At 43.8% G+C, this 22,792-nt stretch overlaps 1 protein-coding gene across 1 annotated transcript in view; it reads left to right on the top strand.

Annotated features, from left to right (window-relative positions):
• Positions 1-22,792, top strand: part of NRK (Nik related kinase) — a 103,702-nt gene that overhangs the window by 5,166 nt on the left and 75,744 nt on the right. The gene's annotated exons all lie outside the window — the stretch shown is intronic.

The following is a 22,792-nucleotide window of genomic DNA, read 5'->3' as shown; positions in this document are numbered from 1 at the left end:
GGTTATTTTCTCTTCTTCAAAATTATTTAATAGGTGGCTGGCACAAATTAACATCTGTGATGGCTAAATTCGGCCTGGATTGAGCGGAAAGTTCAGCCAAGACTACAACAGCAGTACTCTTCAAGACAGAGGTGTCAGTTCACCCTGCTCTGCAGGCAGGCTATGAAGTTTTTGATTTCTGTTATTACCTTTGTCGCTGTGATATCAAAGCAGAACTACCAGTCGAGAAAGTACAGCAATTAAACGTTGTCTGCCATAACACGCTATGTACACTATGCAGTGTAAACCTTTGGTTATGAGAACTAGCCTAGAAAAGTGTTCTTTCACTGTGAAGCCTTTCCCAAGAATGATCTAAGAGGAGAAAATAGACGTGATAAAATAGGGAACTGGGTCTGTGTTGTTCCCATTTGGAGAAAGGAGACAGAGGAAGGAAAAGGCCGTGCTGCTGAACCCTTGGAGGTACCCCAGGAGAGTAACGGCAGTGGGGGAAGCTGTCTGGTCTTGCTTCTCCCTCAGATCCCACTGCCGACAAGCTCCTGCATGGCGAGTCTTTGCATCGGTGCAGGCTCTTTCTGCATTGATCCCCTATTGCAGGACGAATGCAGAAGGCAGCCCCGATACAGAAATGCGGGAGGACTGTTCATCTTTCTCTGCTTTCCAGTGCATTGAATGCGTGTTATGTTTCGGTGTCCATCCTCTGGTGGCAGATCTGCTGTGATCGCGTTTTGGTTTCCCATTGAAGCTATAGATTCTCTTTCAAAGATTCTGGAAAATCCTCTACAGAAGCAGTTCTGGGGAGTTCCTGCTTTCCCATACTACATTTTTAAAATTTATTTTTACATCAGAAGCAGAATCTTCTCGCGTAACTCCATTGCTGTGATTACGTCTGTGTTGTTTCTGAGATTGTCATTCAGATACTCAGGTCAGTGCTACTAAATGAAAAATAGAGGCTCAGGGACATTCAGGGGTGCTGTTGTCAGTGTAATCACAGAGCTTTCTACCTGTAAAAACATCCTAAAGCTCCCAAATGGCCTCTGAAATAGTTGCCTTTCTTTTCACGCCTGGATTTATTTTATATTGGGAGAGAAAAAATTTCAATCTAGTCACCTTTTAAGGATGTTGAGAGTGAATCAGCTGCTTAATCATGGCAGAAACGGGAAGGAGCAACATAGTTTGCTTCTCTGCTGCATAATAAAATGTTTTGAGCTATTGTGTGGTTTACTAGAATGTTAGTTGCCAAAATGTGTAAGAAATATTGACAGTGACAATTAAAAACTGTACCCAAAGGCTGCTCTCCACTGAGAACGCAAGAGACTGGGGTCTGACAGCTCTGGATAATGGGTGATTTGAATCTTAGCTCATTCTGCACTCGGAGTAGCTGCACCATCTAAGCAAGGCACTGAGAGACAGGGTCTTGCAAGGCTGAGGGCGCGGAGGGGACGCTTTGTGTGCGTGCATCACGCGATGGAGAGATGATGGACAGTGTGTGACCCTGGCTCTGTGCAAGCACACGCATAACAAAGGCTTTGTTCATATAAATACGTGTGATCACTGAATGCAGGGTGTTCTGCTGAGGCTTGCCTAGGGGCTGGAGCTGCTCTTTGTGGGAGGGTGGCAGTCGGCTGTGCAGCTGAAGAAGACAGATGATGACAGCTGAGGTGGACAGATGCAAAGTGCACGCTCCAGACTGCGGGCAGTCAGCTTGGTCCGTTGTGAACAGTTTTCACACAGGCCAAAGCTCCTCTGTCTTTGGAAATACCTCTGCAGAAGATGCTGAGCACCAGCTGAATGTGCTCAGATGGTATCTTCTGGTGCTGGCCTTGCAACCAGAGCAAATGACTGTTTTCTCTGAAGAAGGGCAGCTGCAACGGAACAGCTGCTTCTGAAGTGACCGTGAAGAGTTACGCTGTGGTATTCACTTTTCTTTTTCACTGCTGCGTAGTATCTCCTTCGATTTATACAATGGTCGAACAGATAGAGTGAATTAGGGGATGCTGGAATAATTTTGTAGTTTGTCTAGTATAGGCTTGTGATCATAAATATTTAAGTTATAAAGTAGTCTCAGTTATCCACATAATGTATTCATGCCATTAGAGCACGTTTTTATTCTCCAGAGGTGTCAGAGTCTTCCATACGTTCAGAAATAGACACCCATACTAGTTTGCACGTAATCAAAGCAAAGTTTACTTCAGACTAAATAAACTATGTCCAAGATTACTAAATTGCTTGGTTGGCTGTGAAGATGATTCATAGGGCTATATGTGTTAATATATGCAGCTCCATAAAAATGAAAATAAAACTTAGATGATTGATCATTAGATTTGGAAAACAATGTTTAACAGAGTTACTGAAGGAGAGTACTGTTCGTACTGAATTATTCCAGACCAGTTCCAGTTCAGTGTCTTTTTAAATGAAATGGAAGAGAGATAAATTGTGCCCATGATAATGCTAGAGCTGTCTAGAAATGTTATAAAGTTGGGATTTGCATATAATAACTGAATAAAAGCTAGCAGATTCTTTGACAACCTACGAAGTAGTAGGACGTAAATATGCCGGTACTGGCAACTTCAGCCTTTTGGAAAGCATGAATTAGATATCAAAAAATCAATAGTACCCAGAAGTCATGAGACTTGGGCTTCGTTATCTCTCAAAATGACAGATGAGTTTTTCAGTTAATTGTTGGCTTCCAGGAGGTGAAATCTGAACAACAGTACTATGTAAGAGGCGGTGCTGAATAACATCATGGAAGGTGGTAGCAGAGAGTCTTCTCTGAAGGCAGTTGGAAGTAGTGCATTTGCGGGTGGTTGGAGAAGTATGAGTATTTACTCTTTCGTGCCTTTGTTTCCTGCACTTTGAAGGGCTGAAGGTCAGATTGTGTCCAGTCTCTGCACCATCTCCATTTAATGCATATGAGAAAGAGAAGTTTCTGAACTTCCCATGCACTGCTTTTTGCAAGGGCTGTCCATCTTCTGGGAACCCTCGAGGCCAGGGACTCGTGCGGGGGACACAGCGTTGCTCTCCGATGCATGAGGGCCAGCATTTTTGGGGTTTGCTAGAGCTGCTGATCAGTAAGGACCTTCAGACGGGGCAGAGCAATGTTTTGCATGGCGTAACTGTTGGTGTCGTCTGGGAGGAAGCGAGATTGCTGAAGGTGTCACCCACAAGTGCTTGGGTTTTGCTTCCTCCCTGGGCTGCAGCCGCGGTGCCTTGGAACCCCCTCTTGCAGAGGCTGCCCGGGGAAGCTTCAATCGGGTGTTGTTTGGGATGGCAGTAAAACTGCAGAAATCGATCTAGGAGATTTATAAATACCATCTTTTTTAATTTCCTTGTAGTTGCTACATTATTGTGACGTGGTGTACTGTTAAAGGTGGTACTTTTGAAAGCACTGCGAAGCTAACGTCTGTGGCTATGTGGACTGCTCTTAGTGTGCTTGAGGCTGTATCTTGCAGCGTAGGTGTGGCTGTCGAGACCTGACAGTGTTGTGATTTGAATAATTCTTTGCCTTCTCCCATTACCTCCAGAAGTTTAATTGTATGGATGCCTTGTTTTCCTTCCACGGTTGGACTACTGCTAGGAAAAGCTGGATAGTGATCGTGTATCACTCTTGGTGTAGAACAGTTGCATCTTGGTCTGTGCTTTTGCATTTAGTAATAATTAAACTGTAAGTTTGGGAAGGTGATTTTTTTTTTTTTTTTGTGAAGACTTCAGCTGTTAGTTTCATATTCTTTGAGTGGTGTGTCTTCAGCAGGAGCCTGTTAATGAATTTTCTATCTTTTAATTTTCAGTGCAGGTTCATTTTTCTAATGGGTGAATGGGGAAAGGGAGAGATGGGGCAACTGAAGTGGGTGCCATTTTTGAAGTGTTTGGCTCAGACAATTGCTCTTGAGCTCTGGAAGAGACTGTGGGACTCTGAGTTTATAGCTGCTTTGGTTTTGTAGTTCCCAAGGTAAAGAAGAATTGCTCCTAATCCTCCTCATCCTTCTAAAAAAGTTTTCATGGGCGAAATGAGGTCATCAGCAGCATCTGTGCAATCTGCTTGTTTTTTGATGTGGAGAGGCACTTGACTGGGGCTTTTGACTTCCTTTGTCTTAATGATGTGGATTAGCCCTTTCCTGGGGTCAGCATTTTTGAGTGGCCTAGGGAATGAGAGGTCAGTGTCTGGTGAGTTCCAGGGGCTGACGTTTTTTGGAGTATGATCTTGCAGGGCTGATGATAAACCGTGACAGATTTGCAACTTCTGTGTGTGCAAAATGGTTGTATCTTTAACGGAGTCCGAGGGCACAGGGAACTTGAGAGAGGTGCTCTGGTTTGGGACTGTGAGAATCAAAAGGGAAGCAGTGGCTTCCTGGTAATGCAGCTGAGGAAGACGAAGCAGTGCTGTTGCTGAGGCTTAGCAGAGGGTGGAAGCAACCCTGCCTTCCTGTAGTGGCTCGGCACAGCTCATATTTTTATTTCTATGTAGTCACATAAGACTCTGGATACAAAAAAGAAGCAGGTCTGAGTAAGGAAGTGTTTGGAGGGTTTTTTGGTTTTGTTTTTTGTTGTTTTTTTTTTAAATACAGCTGCTTCTTGATGTTGAATCATGCTTCAGTTGTTGACGTGAGTTATGAGTTATTCTGCTGTTGATGTACAGTGGCAGGAGTGCAGTGAAGCATAAATATGACCTTTCAGTTTATCTTAAACAATTTGAAAGTCTGCTAAGTTCTTCATAATTCATTTCATTGAATAACTGGCTGAAGTAATAGAGACCAAGTTGGGAGGGTTGGGGGCAAGCAACGTGGTTTATTTGAGACTTGCTACTGCGTGGAAAGAATCACAAGACCATGCTAAGTTATGAAGTGTTAAAGTCTGTGGGCTGTATTGAAAACCTTAATTGATGGTAGCACCTCAGGCAGTTACTGGAAGGTTAAATGTAAGAAGCATTACAGTTATGTTCAGTGCAATCCAGAAAGTGAACATGTAGAAGCTGAAAACTTCAAACCCGTCCCTTCTGGGGGTGGGTCAGAAGTAGCTACCTTCTGAAGAATGCGTCTTGGGGGTGAAATGCAATTTCAGAGTCTCCAAGCTGCCACAAACAGAGACATCAAAAATGTCATGTCGTCTCGGGCTATTGTGTTATCATTTGTGGACAGTTACAGTTTTCAAGCCAATCATAGGCTTCAAGGCACTGAGATTTTGATGAGTCGAGTAGGGAAATCAGTTGTTCTTTATAGAAATGACAAAATGCTGCTTTCTGTTTCACTAGCAGTTGGTAGAAGTGCTTGTTTGTCTATTCATTTTCTTTATTTGGGTTTTTAGTAGCATAGCTGATTATCTTGTCCACATGAAAAACTAGTTAATTATTGTAGGCAGCAGTGTATAAAGAAGTATTGCTGCAGTGTACTGGATGGAGTCAACAACTCATTGTGTAGATCCTTGGTTCAGTAGTGCAAACAAATAATGGAGAATGTCTGCTAATCCTGGCAATGGGGATCTCTTTCAGGAGTAAGTCTGAGCTTAATATGTGCTATTGCCATTGTAATAAGATCTGAAATGCTGTGGTGCTTATGAACGGGTTGCCTTGAAAGCTTAATATATGTGGCTGTAATATCATTAATACACTGGAGGGGCATGGTTTGGTGTTTCAGTATTTAACTTCTTCATGCCTCTGATTTTTTTAATAACACCTGTGAAGTCTGCATACTACTAGATGTGTTTCTTCCTCTTCTTTCAGTTGCCTGCAACTCCTAAGTACACTGTCATACATGTCTACATGCTTTTTCTTAAAGCTTCCACGCTATCACATTGGTCCTTTTCCTCCTTCATCAGAAAGGATGTGGAGTTGGCAGTGCACCCTTGCAGCAAGCCATGCCTTGGGCTGTGTCAGCAAGAGCAGAGCAAGCAAATCAGGGGATGTGATTACTTCCCCTGCTCTTGTTAGGTCCATCTGGAATACTGTGTCCTGTCTTTGCTCCCCCAGTACCAGAGAGACATTGGGAAACAGGAGAGAGTACAACAGAGAGCCACCAGAACGTTTAGAGGGTTGAAGAACTTTACGCGTGAAGAAGGAAAGGCTGAAGGAAGTGGATTTTTTTCAACCTAGGGAAGAGAAGGCTGGGGGCAATCTAGTCACAGTCTTCAAGTGCTTCAACGATGGTTTGTATAGAAGATGCAAGTACAGGGATGCACAGGACAAGAGGAACCAGGCACAGGTTGCTCGGGGGAAATTCCATTTGGATGTAAGAAGAAAATACTTTACCGTGAGAACAAGTCAACACTAGAATAGGTTTACCAGGGTGGTGGTGGAGTCACCCTTGCTGGAAATATCGAAAGCTGTTTGACATTGTCTTGGGTAACATAACTTAAGGCCCGGCTTTCAAGAGAACGTGGGACCTTATGTTCCCAGAGGTCTTTTCCAATTTTGATTTGAGTACAGGACTTTGAGTACAGGACATGTGAATCTTAGTGAACAGAACGTACCTACTGTCAATCCAGCCTACTAGATTGTGGACGATTGACTTGGAGAATAAAAAAAAAGTACGCAGAGTGACTTTTATTTGAAATATATATGTAAAATAGGTAGTGTATCGTGTGTATTTAGTTGTCAGAGCCAGGAGGATTATTTTTTTCCCATAATGTGTGGGGTTTTTTGTTTGGTTTGGTTTTTTTTTAGTTTTTTAATCTTGGCTTCCCTGCTTATTTGCATGGCAATGCCAAACTATATTCAGCACTGGAATTTAAAATAATGGATCATACATGCGAAACTAATTAGCAAATTGTGAAGTCCTGGTTCTAGTTAGTGAATATTTCAGAGGAATTCAATTAAGATCCTTAAGTGTAAGACTAGTTTATCAAAAATAGAAGAGTAAGGATGTGAAAAAACCTCTCAGCTGTGGAGTGCTTCTATACAATAAAGGCTCTTTGACTGAGCAGAGCAATGTACAATAATTAGATGTGCCATGTCAGCCATTAGAGAGTAGTAAAATCCTTGCAAATAATTTGTTGGCAGACCTGCCACTTCCAGCTCCTCCGTGTTTTGGACCTGAATGACCATATGGGAGAGTGCAATGCATTTTCATCCTAAACTGGTGGCATTTTGAGCTCATGTTGCATAACACTTCAGATGTTGGCACTGGGACATGCTATTTTGAAGGTAAGAGAACATGCAAAAAATGCACCAGTGATAAGAGCACAGTAGGAAATGGTTCAAGCTCTTAGTTCCCCCCTCAAGCACTTTGCTACACTTTAAGCACCTCACTAGTGACATTGATTTCAATACTCCTGACTGTTCAGCAGCATCCAGAATCATGCCTGTGTGAAGATACGCATCGGAGTGACCTGCGCTTTGCATGCCTGAGTTTTACAATACCTGACCTACTCAGAAGTATTTTGTTGTATGTGTTACCTCTTCTTCAAAATAAACCAGTGGGGTTGGGGGAAAACTTGTCAGAAATTGTCTATTGGCAGTCCAAAAAACCTCCCAGACATGTAATGAGCTATTGGAGTTAATGAATTTATGATAGGATATTACTTTTAAACAGCGGAAAATTTAGCGTGTTGTTTATAGATGTGAGATGACTCCCATTGCATGTTAGCTTTTGTAACTGTACCTTCTTCTGAATGAATCGCAGAACTTTAGTGCCTTGCAAGTGCACATCACCTTATCTCCGTGTCTCTGATTCTTTCTTATAGGTCCATGTGAATGGTACTTTCCAGGTCTGCTTTAATGACCTGAAGGATGCGTGTATGTTTTCTGGAAGTCCCTCTTTGGTACCTCTGGGCTATAGCTAGTAGAGCGTAATAAAAGGAACGTGTCAGTTGGTTTCCTAAAAATATTGATAGCCTACTTGCCTTTTTTTTTTATTACTATTATTATTATATGTATTTCATGGACTTACCCAGCATTCGGTGCTTAAACTTGACAGTGTGATGAATTGGTCTAAAGAACTGTGTGGAGTGTGTGCTGCTTTTCTGTCCTTTCCCACTGTCTGCATAGACAAGATGTCACCGTTGTCTTCACCAGCAGTAAATACTCTCTTAAATTTCATGCCCAGTCTTCAGGTGTTTTTTCATAAGAATGTGTTCGAGTTTGTTTATGCTTGATGAACCCATATTTTTGTACAAGAATCATCCGTAATAGTGCTTTATAGTTTGCTCTTCAGGTATTCAACAACTTCATTATGTTGAGCCAAATAGTTAAGTCCTGCAGGATGAGAACTTGGGGACCAAAAGATAGTTTCTGGCGTATGTTTTAGAAATCTAAATTGCGATCCTGTTCTGAAGGAGGCTTTTTACCTATGTGTTGAGTGGGGTCTCCGGTAATCCTGTAGCAGCTGTGCTGCTTTGCAGGTGTCACTGGAAAATCCAGCAGCAGAAATGTCAGTCCACAAAGAGGCAAATTCTCCTGCTGAGGTCTGTTATGGATCGATATTTTCCATGGGTTGGACGTAGTGCAGCACTTCCAGCATGCACAGACCGGTGATGGTGCGCAGTGGGACTGTTGCAAAGCTGCTCAGTTTAGCTCCTGTTTCACTTCAGCAACCTGAGCTCTGACACCTCCTGCGAGGGTGTCTGCTGCATTGGCACCGTGACCGTGAGCTCTGTCCTACTTCTGACTTCCCCACCCTCACCTTTTCCTACCTTCCCCAGTACCTGATGAGTCTCTCTGGTGGGTTTTTCTCCTCTGAGTAGAATGGATGTTGGTTTGCTTGAACTGCAAAATGCATCTGTAGTTCATTCTGCCCTCAGTTAAATAACTTCGCTGCAGAGGTGAACTTGCATTAACTCCTCCTGGTCGGTCTGACTTGTGTGCGAGCAGGCACGCCGTGAAATAACGCTGTAAGAAGCAATTGTGTTAGCAGCTGCTGAGTTGTAGCTGTAGAGATGTAACTTCTGCCCTGCGAAGACCATCCAGGAGCAGTTAAAATCGCTACCACGCTCGTACAAGAAAGGTTTCATAGGTGCTCAGTACTTCAGCTTAGGGCAGTGCTTGGGATAGGACTGGAGCTGACTTACGGCAGTGGCAAGCCCTTTGTTAGCTTGTTTTTCTGGAGCAAACAGAAGTAAATGGCATTAAAGAATTGGTTTTGTTTGTTATTCAGATGAGGTCGTCAGCCTGGTAATTTGCTGTCCTGCAAACCACATGCTGATTTATGCCTGTGTAAAGGTTGCAGAGAAGCCTGCCAAGCCAGGCAGCGAGACTTCTAGCACTGGGGATGGGAAGCGCTGGAACGTGAGGGATGTTCCCACAGCTTTACCCTGACGTGGTCGGCTGCCGGGGACGATTGCCGCAGCTCCTCTTCCATGCTCTCTGAATTACCCTGCAAGTAACAGAGGCCAGCACCGTGCGGACCACCAGCTAGATGAGGTGCTGGGCATAGGGGTGGTTAGGACAACTGGCCAAGGTAGCTGGCAGCAGAACTGGTGCCACTGACACCATGGTCCTTGTGCTTGCTGGTGGGAAGAGCTCCTCCAGAGAGCACGTCTGGCAATGTCTCCCAGTGCCACGTGGACTCACCCAGGGCTCTGTGACGATGCCGCCGTGAGTTTCTTGGGGGCATCGTAGCTCTGGTGCTCTGGAGGAAAGTGGCGTTTGGCCCAGCCGTGGTCTTCCTGCTGGCTTTAAAGCCAAGCCCGGCTGGGTCTGGTGGCAGCACAGCTATTCAGGCTGCAGCTGCCTGGATGGACAGCAGCGAAATCTGGTGGGACAGTTGTTGATCCTGCCCTTCCAAGGCATTTGTGGGGAAATGGAGTTTGAAAGGCAGTTTTCATTGTCAGCTTGCTCGGTCAGTAGACGCAGGTGCAGGTCAGCCCCTTCTTCCATCATAATGAAATTTCCAGTAAGTGATTTTTAGATTGTAATGTCCAATTTCAATTGTAAAACCCATAAATGTGATAAAATTGTGCTTCTCCTGTCTGGTATTCAGCTGTTCTCAGGCTGCTGGCCAGCGGTAATTTTCTTGGCCTGCCCAGATCGGTGAATACGGATCTTGGGAATAAAATTGAAGAAGAAAATATTTTTCAGCTGTTTGTAGTATACTTTTTTTATTTTTGAAAGCCCTTGTGTGTTATAAGCCTGACCTTGTAACCTACTGACTTTGGGGGATTCCTGAACGGTTTTCAAGATTTGCTTTAGAAGCATCTTTTCAAGGGTCATTTCTTCCCCATCCCCTTCTTTTTCCCCATGAAAACATGAAACTTTAGTAACTTCTGAGCTCTTAGGGGGTGAACAACCCAGAAGACGTATTTTGTAGCAAACTGTGGCCTTTTCCATGCTCTGCACAAGTCATGTTATTAGCTAATATGTAACAGCCAGCGTGTGGGCTGTGGCAGTGCTTTTAGGCGCTCCCATCATGTGAGAAATGCACTTTTTCATAAAGGTAAGAGAGGGGTTGATGTGGGCAGCTGCGGTTCAGGAGATGTAGCTTTTCTTCCTGCCTCTGCCTCTTGTCATCGCTCGAAAACACGGGATTTTGCTGGAAATGGAGCTCTCCTTCTGACTGTAGCTATTAAAATGGAGGCAGTCCTTGTTTTTGTAAAGCGTCTTGGGATTCTGGTTCAGAGGAATTAGTGTACTTACGGAGGTGATTTGTGAGAATTGGTTAGCAGCCACTTACTGAACAACATGCTGTTTGAAAACTGTCTCACCCGAATCAAAACATGTTGAGTTCAATGTAAATGTTAGTGGGAAAATTGTAAGAAAAGAGTTGGCTTTCATTTTCAGACTTTGTTTCAGAAACGTCAAAACATTGTATTTCATTTGCTTCATTTGAACATACGTTTTAATTTAGCAGGATGTTTAATATTTCGTAGCTTGTCTTTCATACTGCATACTCAAAAAAAAAAAAGGTACTATCATACTGAAATAATCTGGCATTACCAAAATAAACGTGAATATTACCATGAATTCTTCTGACTTTCTGTTCTGGGAGGAATGTTTACAACCGAAAGTGAGACCAGTTGGCAAAATACTGACGTTTTGTTGAGGTTTACTGAATACTGGAATTGACTAAATTCTATTTCCTGACTCTTCCCTTGTGCAGTTGCTACATTTGATACCAGCATTCTTGATGCGATTTTTTTTTTTCTTGTATTTCTGTTGTTAAAAGTGGAAACGTTTTGAGGAAAAGGGCATAAGAGAAATGTCTGGTGGCATTCTGAAAATATTTATTTTACTGAACTTGTGGAATTTTCTAACTTCCTGGTTTATTATGCTAAATTTTAGCATGGATTTTTCCTCGTATTTAAAAATAACAAAAGAGTAAGCAATTTACTGATTATTTCTGCTGTAGTAGAATTGTCTACTCTTGTTTTACTCTTGGCTTTAAACCTATGAACAATTATACTAAAATATGCAACAAAACCAACATAAAATAAATATGCATATGGCTTAGATAATGGACTCTCAAATGTATTATTTACACAGATTGTCCATGGTGTTGTCTTGTTATATGGAAAAAGGGAAGAGCCAGGAAAAAATGGTTTTGCTATAATATTTGCTTTTTCCAGTCTAACATGAAATATTTATCGTAACAGGCTTCTTGCAAACATTCTGCCCCCAGAAGCCACATCATATCAGCAGACATCCGATTGCCTTCCATTAATATCAGAGGGTAGAGTTAGGTATTGTGAACCAGCGTATCCCTGCTGCTCTGAAAATCAAATTGCTGTGGTGAGGTCTTCCAGTTTTTCATCAGTTGCTGACAGCGGGAACTGGTCCCGTGTGTGCGTTTAGCCCTGCGGAAGAGGACAGGCAGTACCAATACGTGATTTGGGTGCACCAGACCGTTCCTCCTGTGGGATTCCTTTTTGATGAAGGGTGATTTGTTTCCAGAGACATTAGAATGTGTTTTGTCATCTTTCCCGGTGGAAGATTGCCAGATTTCGCTGGGATTTCGCAGGCAGGCACATTAACACTTGAGGCGTAGGGTGTGCCCAGTGAACCCAGCAGTTGCGAAGCCCGGGACAACTTGGACATCGCAGAAGTGGTACTTGCCAGTAAATGTGGTGCACTCAGGATACATTGGGCTTTTTGTGCGTGTGCAGATCAGCCTAAGTAGGTCTGACGTTTCCCAAATGTGTTGAGCTCCCGGCTCACATGCTGTTGAGTAAGTGTGCACGTGCATAGGACATAGCACTGGATACCCAACTGGGACAGTTTCCTTGGCAGAAAAAGAGGTTGCATCTGGAGAGGCTATATGTGTTGCAGCCTGCTCTCCATAAATATGCCAGAAAACGGAGAAAGGGTGAAGGAATATAGAGATGCACCAGCTTTCATTTCTTTTGGACACTTGAAAGATTTCAGTCAGAACTGTTTTGAATAGAGGAAGTCACAAAACAAAGGCTGGAAACTCAGGTCTCTGATCCCACAGGCTGGAGAATAAAGGTTAGAGAGGATTTAGGATTCACCCTTTCCTATGTTCCTCTCTTCCTTTCTTTGCATCGTGTTAGTTTCTAGGTACCCACCTGGTGGAAGACTTTGCATGGCTTGTATCCCTGGCTTGCAAATTGGAGTTAAGAGTATTTCCATGTTGGCACCTACAGACACACACGAGTGATGAGGTTTCTGCGTATGTTTGCAAAGCACCTAGTGCATTCATGAGGCTGTTCGAATAGTCACAACAAATTCCTGGTTAGCTTGTGTAATGTCATTTGGCTCCTTGCTTCTGCCAAATTCACAGTTCTCTGAAGAGGAACGAAAGAAAATGGCCTTATCAGCCCTTTTGATGCTCAAAGCCTGCGTGGCACTTGTCCTATCTGTCATGCAGATGGGTTTCCAATGTCATAGTGAGTAGATTAGAGACAACTTGGCTTTCAGGGCTTTTGTGGTTGCTGTATCCTGCATTGTTGTCATTACAGAGTTCTGGCAGACCTCTCCCTTTTGATGTTATTAATATTAAAATAGAGTAATTCTTTATATTACAGAGATGGCTTTCTAGTCCATCTACTTCCATCTTTCTACTCTGACAGGCTTAACTGTGGGGCTCCAGGCATCTCTGCTGCCCTTGTGATGGAGGCAGTGCTGAGCCTTCCTATGGGAGCTGGACCAGGGCCGGACAGGGATTGTAGGTGCCAGTGGAGTTCGGGATGGAGATGACACTGCGCTATATAAACTGTGATTATTAGTGGGGAGCCTGCCTGGTTGAATCCTGTTGTGTGTAAACACTGCCTGAACTTCCAGAGGGGTTGTTCCCCCAGATTATGGGAGCATGTGCCAACAGTGGGTTTTCCTTCCCTTCTGGCTTCCTTTATTGCTGAGCAAGTAGCATGAATGTCATTGTGCGGTGCCCTGTTATCTAAGCTGTTCACTGTCGATAGTCATTGTGTGATATGAAAAATCCCCAGAGACTGTACGATGCATTTTTATTCCCAGGGATCTCCTTACAAAACTGGGAGCATGATCAGAAAAAGAAACAGGGAAGTTGCTGCTTCTGCATTTTTCCCCACCCTAGGGCAAGCTGCCGACTGTGCAGTTCTCTAGGTGTGTTTCCAGGAGTTGTTTGTGATCTGATAAGCCATGTCTGGCTCGTGTCCTGGCTGCCGAGGAGGACATCCAGTTTGTGCATCAGCACTGGGTGAAGGAACCTTTATTAGCAAGCAGTGTTTGAAATACATGAGACGACGCAGAGGGCTTTACATCTTAATTTTTTTTTATCTCCCACCCCGTATTGTGTTTGCCAGATCCATGTTTGCTGTCAGCGTAGCCATTCGTTTCCGCAGGTGCGCTTCTGAGGTTTAGCATTTCTAACCCGCGTGCTCTGGATGAGGTTGCACGGATGCTGGTGTCGTTACGTAACGGGGTGTGTGCCTGGAGCTGGTGATGAAGCAGAACAACAGCTCTCTTGAGGTTTGGCAGAGAATAGCTTCTTACATTATTATTTTTGACTATTTTTTCCTTGGCAAAAACAAAAGGAAGCTTTAGCAGGTAGAAGGTTGTTGCCTTGCCACAGAAACATGTTCTTGCATACGACTGCTGCGAGGGCAAAACCACTGGCTGGACCCACCCCTGACTGTGGCCAACATTTGCTGTCCCAGTTAGTGATAAAACCCTGTTCTCATTGGATTATGAGACATATGAATATTAAGCTTACGGCAATCAGCCTTTTAATCAGTGTTAATTGCTGACTTTCCTAAAGCAAATTCTTTTAAAAAGAAGAAAAAGCTGGTAACAGAAATAAACGGGAATTTCTGAAGAACTCAGTGTTAATCTCCCTCTTCTTCTGTTAAAGCCACTGTGAAACTGCATGGACAGAGATGGATTTATGCAAAAGATGAGCACTTTGGAAAACGATGTCCAGCGTGGCTGGATCAATGAAAAGGAAATGACAAACAAAACCGATGCAGGCCAGTGAGCATGTCCACACTTCACAAAACTGAGCTGGAAATACATTTCTAATTAAAGTGGGTCAAACCATGTATGCAAACCAGGTCTTTAAAAATAATTATTTGGAACCTTGTGTCCTCCAGTCCTTTGCATGTGATGTCGTTTGTTTTACCTATTCAAAGTGGATATAAAACGCTAACAGTGGCATGCTAGTGCTTTATGCTCACCTTGCACTCATTTGATTACAGAGTAAATGGCAAATAAGAATCAGTGCCGGGGAGCTAATCCATAAAGGTAGCTCAGTGGCTAATTTCAGAACCCCTTCTTGTTAGGTATTTGTTTTTTTCTAACCCTTCTATTATTGAATATAGTTATTTTCTTGTGCAAACGGGTGTCAAAAATACATATTTTCTGTAAGCCTCAGTGGTGCAAACATGAAAACAGTTTTGCAATGTTAATGCTAAGACTAGAGGAAAGCAGCCTACAAGCACTGATGAGGGATGGGTTTACGTATCAAGTTAAATTCTGAAGTTGTTGAAACTTCCTGGGCTTTGAGGAAAAACTAAACAGTAAAACTAACAAAATGCAGTTGCTTGCAAACTGCAAACTGGTCCTTTCTTATCCTGTCCTCCACCTCTGACCTCAGCAGTCCCAATTCCTTTGCTGAGTCCTTTAGGATCTCTGCCAGCACACACGCCCATGGCCCCCGCTTAGTCCTTAGCTGCCAGCCCTGACCTGAGGCTTCTGCAGCGGCTGCCTGGGGCTATCTCCTGCCCTTTGGGCAAGAAGCAGCCTGTGCTGGGGCTGGCTGCGGATTGCGAGGAGCTCCCTGGCTGGCCAGCTGGCAGGCAGTGTTGGGAAGGAAACCGCGGAGCCCGCTCTGGAGCCCTCCTCTCTGGAGGAGGGGAATTTGTTTCGGTCTCCGATTTTCACAAAGCGTGCAGGAATGGAATCATCTTTGAGACTTCTATCTGTCTGTCAGTTTTGGTTGAAATGGGCTGACAGGTTAAAACATGGTTGGATGCAAAAGCAGCACAATCACGTACGCCCTGTTTTCTTAAGAAACCTGTCTAGGCTTCTGTCTTTGATAGTGGAGGACAGCCTGCAATTCCCTGTAATCCCATGTCCCTCTCTGAACCTAAAGGTTCAGAAACTAGAAGGCAATACACAGCACTTGGGAGGTAGGTTTTCTGGTATGGTGTTTTCATAGGCTCTTTGATTATTATTTTTTTTAAGATGCTTCTGTTGTAAATAGAAACCTAGTTAGTAGAATTTCTGTAATTTAAATACGTGCATTGGCAATGCTGTCGAGTTTTAGCTGACCCTGTGAAATTTTTCTCTGGCACGTATTACCAGATTTATCCTAAGGAGCAATGAGCTGTTGGTGGTGTATTTTGGCATCTGCATGTGGATGATGGAATATGCAAAGAAGCTGAAAAAGGAAGTTATTTTGAAACTTGTGGATGGTTAAACTTTTAAGGTAAATTTTAAAGTGAATACAATTAGAAGATGACGTTAAAGCAGAAATGCCAGTTTTTAAAGCTTATATTATACGTGTAAACCAGACTTCAGGTACATGCTACTCCATGTTTCTCCAGCAAGCTGCTGCCATTAGCTGGATGCCTTGTGGAATGTTTAGGTTGTTTTGCTGTTTTGTTTTGTTTTTTCTTTCTTGACCGCTGCTTTGCGATGTGATGCAACTGGTTAGGCTATTGCCATTACAAGCTAAAAGCAAGCAGACAGGGTTCAGAGCTTGCAAGATGAGAACTGGGTTTGAGACTGAATCGCAAGAAGGGTTCTGGTGCAGCTTCATTGACACCTGAGGTTTCATGGGCTGGGCCAGTGGATTTCACTCTTACGGTTTTGAATACTTATGTATGTGTTTTTGTGTGTGTGCATGGACTTTTGTCCATAGTACCTTGGGCCCCGTTGTATTTGGTGTTGTACAAGGTCACAGAGATTCCGTTGCTGCCTGGGAAAGCTTCGTGTGACCAACTGACAAATCGTGAATGAGAGGAATCCAGGCAAATCTATATGCCTGTGAATGTAAATGTATCTGTAATCAATCAGAATAGCAAGTGTTCTTTGTTTCCATCTGGCCTTCATCTGCAGCTTTAGAAGAGACCAATTTTCAATAGGCAGTGAACTTTGGGGGGTAGTAGTGCAGTTGATTGTCAGATACTTTTACACAAAGGGACGCACTGCAGTAATGGCATAGGTTAATTTCTTCTGTCACAAACTCTGGCTTAAACCTGTGACGGGATCAGTGTGAACACACCTTCTCCAACAGAGAAAGCATTGATTATACACACTTTTAGTGGAAAACGTGGTGCAAAGTGGGATTTGTTTTGTTTGAGAAATTTGACCTTTTATGGGGCAAATTCGGATCCAATAAATTAAACAGCAGAAATTCCTGTTGACGCCGGTGGAGCCAGAATTGCACGCAAGAACGCAAGCGCCAGGAGAAACCATCAGTAGCTGTTGGTGGGAAGTCCTGCAGGGAACCTCTCGGAGGTGGAGCCAGCAGTGCATCAGCGGAGGGCAGGGGGGTCCCCAGCCTGTGCTGGGGCTCTGCTTTTGTTTTACCCAAATGCATAGTTCACTATGTAGTGCACTACTTCATCTTACACTGTACAAAATGAACTTGGGTTGTTTAAACACGGCAAGGCAAAGAGCTGAGTTTCAGAATCTGGTGAAGCTGTTCAGTGGTTAATTGCAGGAAACTCTCAGTCCCTTTTGTCACCAATTCTTCCAATGGTTAGCTGCTGCTTTTGCTACATACGTGCTGGTAATTATGCTAGTCTACATTGCTTAAGGCTCTGCAATTCTTCAGCTGTGATGTGTTTAGCCATTTTTTTTGAAATGATTCTGCAGGGGTATTTTTTTTTTTCTCCCTCTCAAGAGTTCACTGGTAATTTCTCTCTCTGCCATGATTGACTTCGATCCTTACAAGTAATACAGAAAGTTGGAAGATACGGCATTGAACAGTAACTGCTCGTAGCTGTTCAGGAACTGTTACCGCACATCTGACCTATAGTTTGCTCGAGAGGAGAACCTTTGCCAGCCAGGCTTCTGCTGTACGAAGCTGATTAGATCAGTTTAGAAAAAAATAACACCAAGGCTGCTCTTGAATTCAGATTTTTTCTTTAGGAAAGTGAACTTGGAAGCACCGCTCCTTCTTAATTTAATTAGAAAAGCAAGGTATACTTTACTTTTAAGAATAATTAGAAGGGTAGTCTGGTTTCGTTTTGGAGACCAACTTAATACTGAAAGCCTTTCCAAGTGTTTAAGTAATTTTCCCTTGAGTTTTATGGACCATCTGGCCAATAGGATTTTGGAAGGAAATAGGAATTGACTGCTGCTGCGAGATCAGTGCCATGTAGTTCATCTCTTGCAGAGCTCATTCAGAAATCTGGAGACTGATGTGTTTTCTCACAGACTAATTGCGTCCATTAACTCCCTTTTTATTTTTGGAGAGGATGCGTCAAATAGAGCCAAATGAAAAGGCACTGCGAGTAGATGCTCTTTTTTCCTCAGTTAAATGTGAAGACTTTTGTATGTGTATGTGAAAAATATGACCTATCCCTAGGCAAACCTCGGATCTCCTGAACTCGACAGCGGTACTCAGTAGAGTTTTTGACTTCAGGATTCACCTCAGGTGAGGAGATTTGTAGGGAGGGTATTTGCCATGAAGTACTGAAGGAAAGGCTCAGAGACCCTAAAAGAAACCCGTTTAATGCTGGTTGTTAGTATCGGGCTGTCCTGTGCAGTGCCATGTGTGCTGTCTCACCCCGTCATCTGCAAAGAGACGTGTACCCACATGGCATTGCGATCTGTGTGAGAAAAACACCAGCAGAACTGGAATGAAAAAGTAAATCACCTTTAAGGTTGTTGTAGCTCTCATCATCTAGGCTGGAACTTGCAGTCTGAGCCGTGTATGCTGTCTGCCTTAAAGCCAGCAACACAATTTTAACCCATGCAGAGCCTTGTCCATGTTCTGCATTATACACAAGAGAAAAATTAAACTACGTTATACTTATTGTTCACAAGAATGCTGAAGGATTTTTAAAAATTCAGTGATATAATTGCTGAGAGTTTAGTGTGCACGCAAAGTTATGTTTATGTGGGATAGAAGGCTAATAAAGCATTTCTTTATTAGCATGTGTCTGGGAAGGCTGCATTACTTAAAAAGTTAAAACATGACTCTCATAACATGAGGTTTGTAATTGCTGTGTGCAGCTTGACCTTCAGAGCTTCGTAGTGATGGTGAGCCAAAAAGTCTTCCTTTGAGGGATTGCTGCTCCGAAAGTCCGGCCATCCATCAGCTGACCTCCTACAGTCCAGCCCTGACTTCCTTTCAGCAGGATGGGGCTGGTGGGACACATTTAACTGCTTGTGACTTCATCCAGCAGAGATGTGCTGCGTATAGATTTTCTCCAGCCCCCTGTATTTCTGTAAACGGATCCACATGAGTCAGGCAGCGAAAATTTACTGGGGTGGAGGGATTTGTACCTCTCCCTAGACTTAGCTTCTCGATGGCCCCTGCTCTGCAGAGTGACAGCCTTCCAAAGGCTGAGGCTTTTTTCCTAAACTGTTTTATTTTTCTGGACGAATAGACTTTTGGTGCGGCAGATCTTTGTTGTCATAAATCACTGCTGGGCTCCCCAGGTGCTGAGCAGGACTGGCTTTGTGCCAAGGCTGTTGCAACCCTCCTGCCCGCAGCAAGAGCAGCCACGGGGCTCCGAACGTCCCACCGCCCCGCATCCCCGCCACCCCGCATCCCCACCACCCCGCATCCCTGCCACCCCGCATCCCTGCCACCCCGCATCCCTGCCACCCCGCATCCCTGCCACCCCGCATCCCCGCCACCCCGCATCCCCGCCACCCCGCGCTGGGCAGCCAGGGTCCCCGCTGCTACGGGTGCCTGCAGACCCACCAGTCCAGACGTGCCCAGGGCAGAACACCCACTGGAAGAAGAAAGCTGCCCGTGCCTGCAAAGCCTCCATGCCCCTGGCAGGGGTAGCAAGCCGTGATGGGGTGTCTGAGGCTGGAAACCCAACAGCGTGTTTCAACAGATGATAAGAGGCATGACAAATGCCGAAGCCCAGGATGAATGGCAAGGCTGTTGAAACTGTTACTTGTACGAATACTGAAATTTAGGCTCAAAGAAATCAGGTTTTATGTCCCAATAAATGGAATGTGAGGCAAAGGGGATGACTGCACAGCCTCCTTTTCAGACCTCTCCTCCCATTCACTGTGCTGCTGTCTGAGTTGCTCTCTTGACTCATGTATGGCCCCAAAATGTTGCTTTTCTTTCCCTGCTGGTAGCAGCTCCCATTCAGGCCACTTGGCAAAGCGCATGCTTTGCTTTGGGTGCGTGATGAGAAGCCATGGGAGTTCAGGGGCCTTGCGGTTATCTCTGAAGTCAAGCACCTTGGTGACTTCCCAAACAGAAGACAGCCAGAGCTTCAGAGTGTTTGTCTTCCCCTTAGGCCCTCCTGAAGTATCTCCTGATACAAAACAGATTGGGCCAGATCCATCTCTGTCAAAGTCGGTGGGAGTCTGGTCCTTCACCAGGAGTAGCTATGCCTTCGGTAACCCTGCGTATCCCCACCAGCGTCGACCCCGAGCGCGGCAGCGGTGGCAGTCTGTGAAGGTGGCTTTCCAAGCTGCATGCTGTGCTGTGTGCTGCAGCTCTCGATTTCCCCCTGTTACCCACCAAGGGCCACCGTGATTTTACCTGCCCCAGGAGGGAATGCTCCTGCTCTTCCTTCTTGCATTGTTCACGTTGCTCAGAAACTTCAAATAGCAGTTGGATATCTAAAACATCATGTCTGTAAGTTAGCGGAATAAGGAGAAGCCGCAGGAATGGGTACTTTCCAGACTCCTCCAAATGAGCATGGAGCTGCAGAAGATTACATGGGCTGTTCTGCTGCAGAACATTTCAAATGAGGACAAAACTCCTTTCTTCATATTATGGCTAGCACGGTATTTTCAGAAGGGCTTAGTGCTTTGCTTGATCTTGCTAATCACAATGCGAATGACCTCTTTGGGAGCAGGTTTCAAAATTCCAAGAGATCAATCTCTAGTCCAGTCTTCTACAAGTATGCAGTAGCCTTGAGTGGTTCGTGTTTTGCATTAAGGATGGCAATCTGATCAACTAAACACACTGATACTGCAAAAATGTAGGTGCTCAAACATGTGTTTGCAAAAGGGCTTGAATTTGTTCCTTTGTTTCATTTTCTTTTCCCACTGGTCTGCAGTCAGACACAGACAAACATTAGGCAAAGCAAACAATCTGCGTTTCCACTTGTACAATGGGAGGAAATAGGAACTGAAAGGATAAAAAAAAAACCCAAAACCTGGACAGAAAAAATGCTTCTGGTGCCTCTTGGGTTTTACAGTTTGTAAGGGCTGTGGTACAGACACTTGCAGTAGGGGTGGAAAACTGTCCTTTTCCTCTACAGATCAAGGTTGTTTGGTCTGGTACCATTGAAATGACCCCTATCAATCCCTCCCTTCTAGCCAGTGTGGACTTGGGTAGAATTTTAAGTGATTGATAGAAGTTACACGTTCTAATCTCTTCTCTTGGCTAATGTGTTGCTATTTTAGTATATGGGAAGTCCTCCTATACCATTGCCAACTTAGTTATCTTCTACAGTGTTATGAGTTACAGTGATATTTTTGTTTGTTTGTTGTAGGGGCTCTGAGAGAAATTCCTGTTTTGTTTTTTTTAACATCTTACCCCTGAAACGTCTAAAACTGCATTTAAAAAAAACCTATAAAATGAATGTTTTCACTTTGAGTGAGTGCAAAATACTTACCCATTTCTGAGATGAGGGGGGAGAGAGAGAAGCAATGGGAGGGATAGAATGACCTGTTCTGCACAAAAGTAGGGCAGTGGTGTTTGCTAGAAAAAGAACTTGTGTTTCACTGGATATTCAAGTCATTTTTGCTATATAAATATTCTAACCTTTACAAAATCATCCTTTTTCACTTGGAATGCAGTGTAACTTTTTTTTTTTGAGCAATTTTTCATTTCTTTATAGATAATATATTATCTCTAATTTTTCTTCATTAATGTAACATGCTTTGTCTTAAAGTGCACTGAATGTTATTAATTAACCATCATTCTTTATATATCTGTGTGCAGACATGTTCGATTTTACTGTTAATGTTTTACAACCCAAGTTCTGGGGCGTGCTAAATGGTGTTCGACTTCATACTATGGTCTATACTGAAAGTGATAAATCTTAGCTAACTTCTTGGAAAATATCTAATCATAAAATAGAGTGGGAATTAGTATATAGGAGAAAGAAATGAACCATAAACCTTGAACAGCATGTCTTGATTATTTAGAGTGTGTTAATATTTATGTTGTTCGCCACTCTGACCAGCTGTGGACAAGGGTGATCATAGTTTGTAGTGTTCAGGTGATACGCTTTGCCTTCCCTGGTAGGAAAGCATCTATGGTCAGTTCCGAGGGCAACGTTAAGTCTAAGTCAATCAAGCGGTCCCATTACAACCCGAGGTACTAACTGGCACTGTTTAATGTTGGATAGTCTGAGAGCAATGGAGGACCTTTATGTTGCTGAAGCAGTAATCTCAGGAGCTCGTTCTGATGCTGCAGTCTGCTGTGTGCTCTTCCTCTCGATAGCACGGAGTTAATGGCAGAGAAAGCTATCCAGTTGCCGTTGAAAGAGGGTGTTTATGGAGAATAGGGAAGGGGAAATGCAACATTTGGCTGTGCTGGCCAAGTGTTTTTGGGTGAGACCTAGGACTGTCTGGAAATTGGGTGCCAAATGTGGGGGTGAAAGGGCGAACGTGTTGTATCTACATGGTCAGCATTTAGGCAGTGCAGCTGGGTTGTGGCTTTACGGAAGTCCCTGCATCCTGCACTGCTGGCATGAAAGCAGTCGCTTACAAGGAAAGGAGCGTGTGCTCCAGCTGGGAGATGGAGCTGAGGGCTACCCTACACGTCACCTGGAACAAGGCCCAGGCTTCCAAATCTCAGTATCTCCCAGTATCACAAAGCAGAGAATCACAGAATCACTAAGGTTGGAAAAGACCTGTAAGATCATCAAGTCCAACTGTCAACCAAAAAAAACCCACCACCATGCCCATTAAGCCATGTCCCACAAGAAGAAATGCCCTAAGGGAATACAATTCTTTGTTGTATTTTGGGGCTGTAAATCAGACATCAGGAGACGTTGTGACAGAAATGCCACCAAACTTTATAATGTCAATCAAAGTAGGCTTTCTGCAGCCTGAGTTGCATGATTAAAAGGATGAAGCTGTAATCAAAATTATAGCCGTGTTCCCACCTGGCTGGTGCCCTGTAGTCTTCATGGGGGTTTAAAGAAAAAAAGACTTTCTGAAACTGGTAATTGTCTGCCCAAGGCTGACGTGTGTTGCGGTGGGTTGGGGGTTTTGTGTTATTTGTGTTTGTTTTTTTTAAAAACTATGGGAATTGATGTGGATTACATGACA

The sequence above is a fragment of the Gavia stellata genome, chromosome 14, assembly GCF_030936135.1.
Source record: "Gavia stellata isolate bGavSte3 chromosome 14, bGavSte3.hap2, whole genome shotgun sequence".
NCBI lineage: Eukaryota > Metazoa > Chordata > Aves > Gaviiformes > Gaviidae > Gavia > Gavia stellata.
The sequence above is the reverse complement of the archived record's forward strand: the minus strand, read 5'-3'. Positions and strand labels throughout refer to the sequence as shown.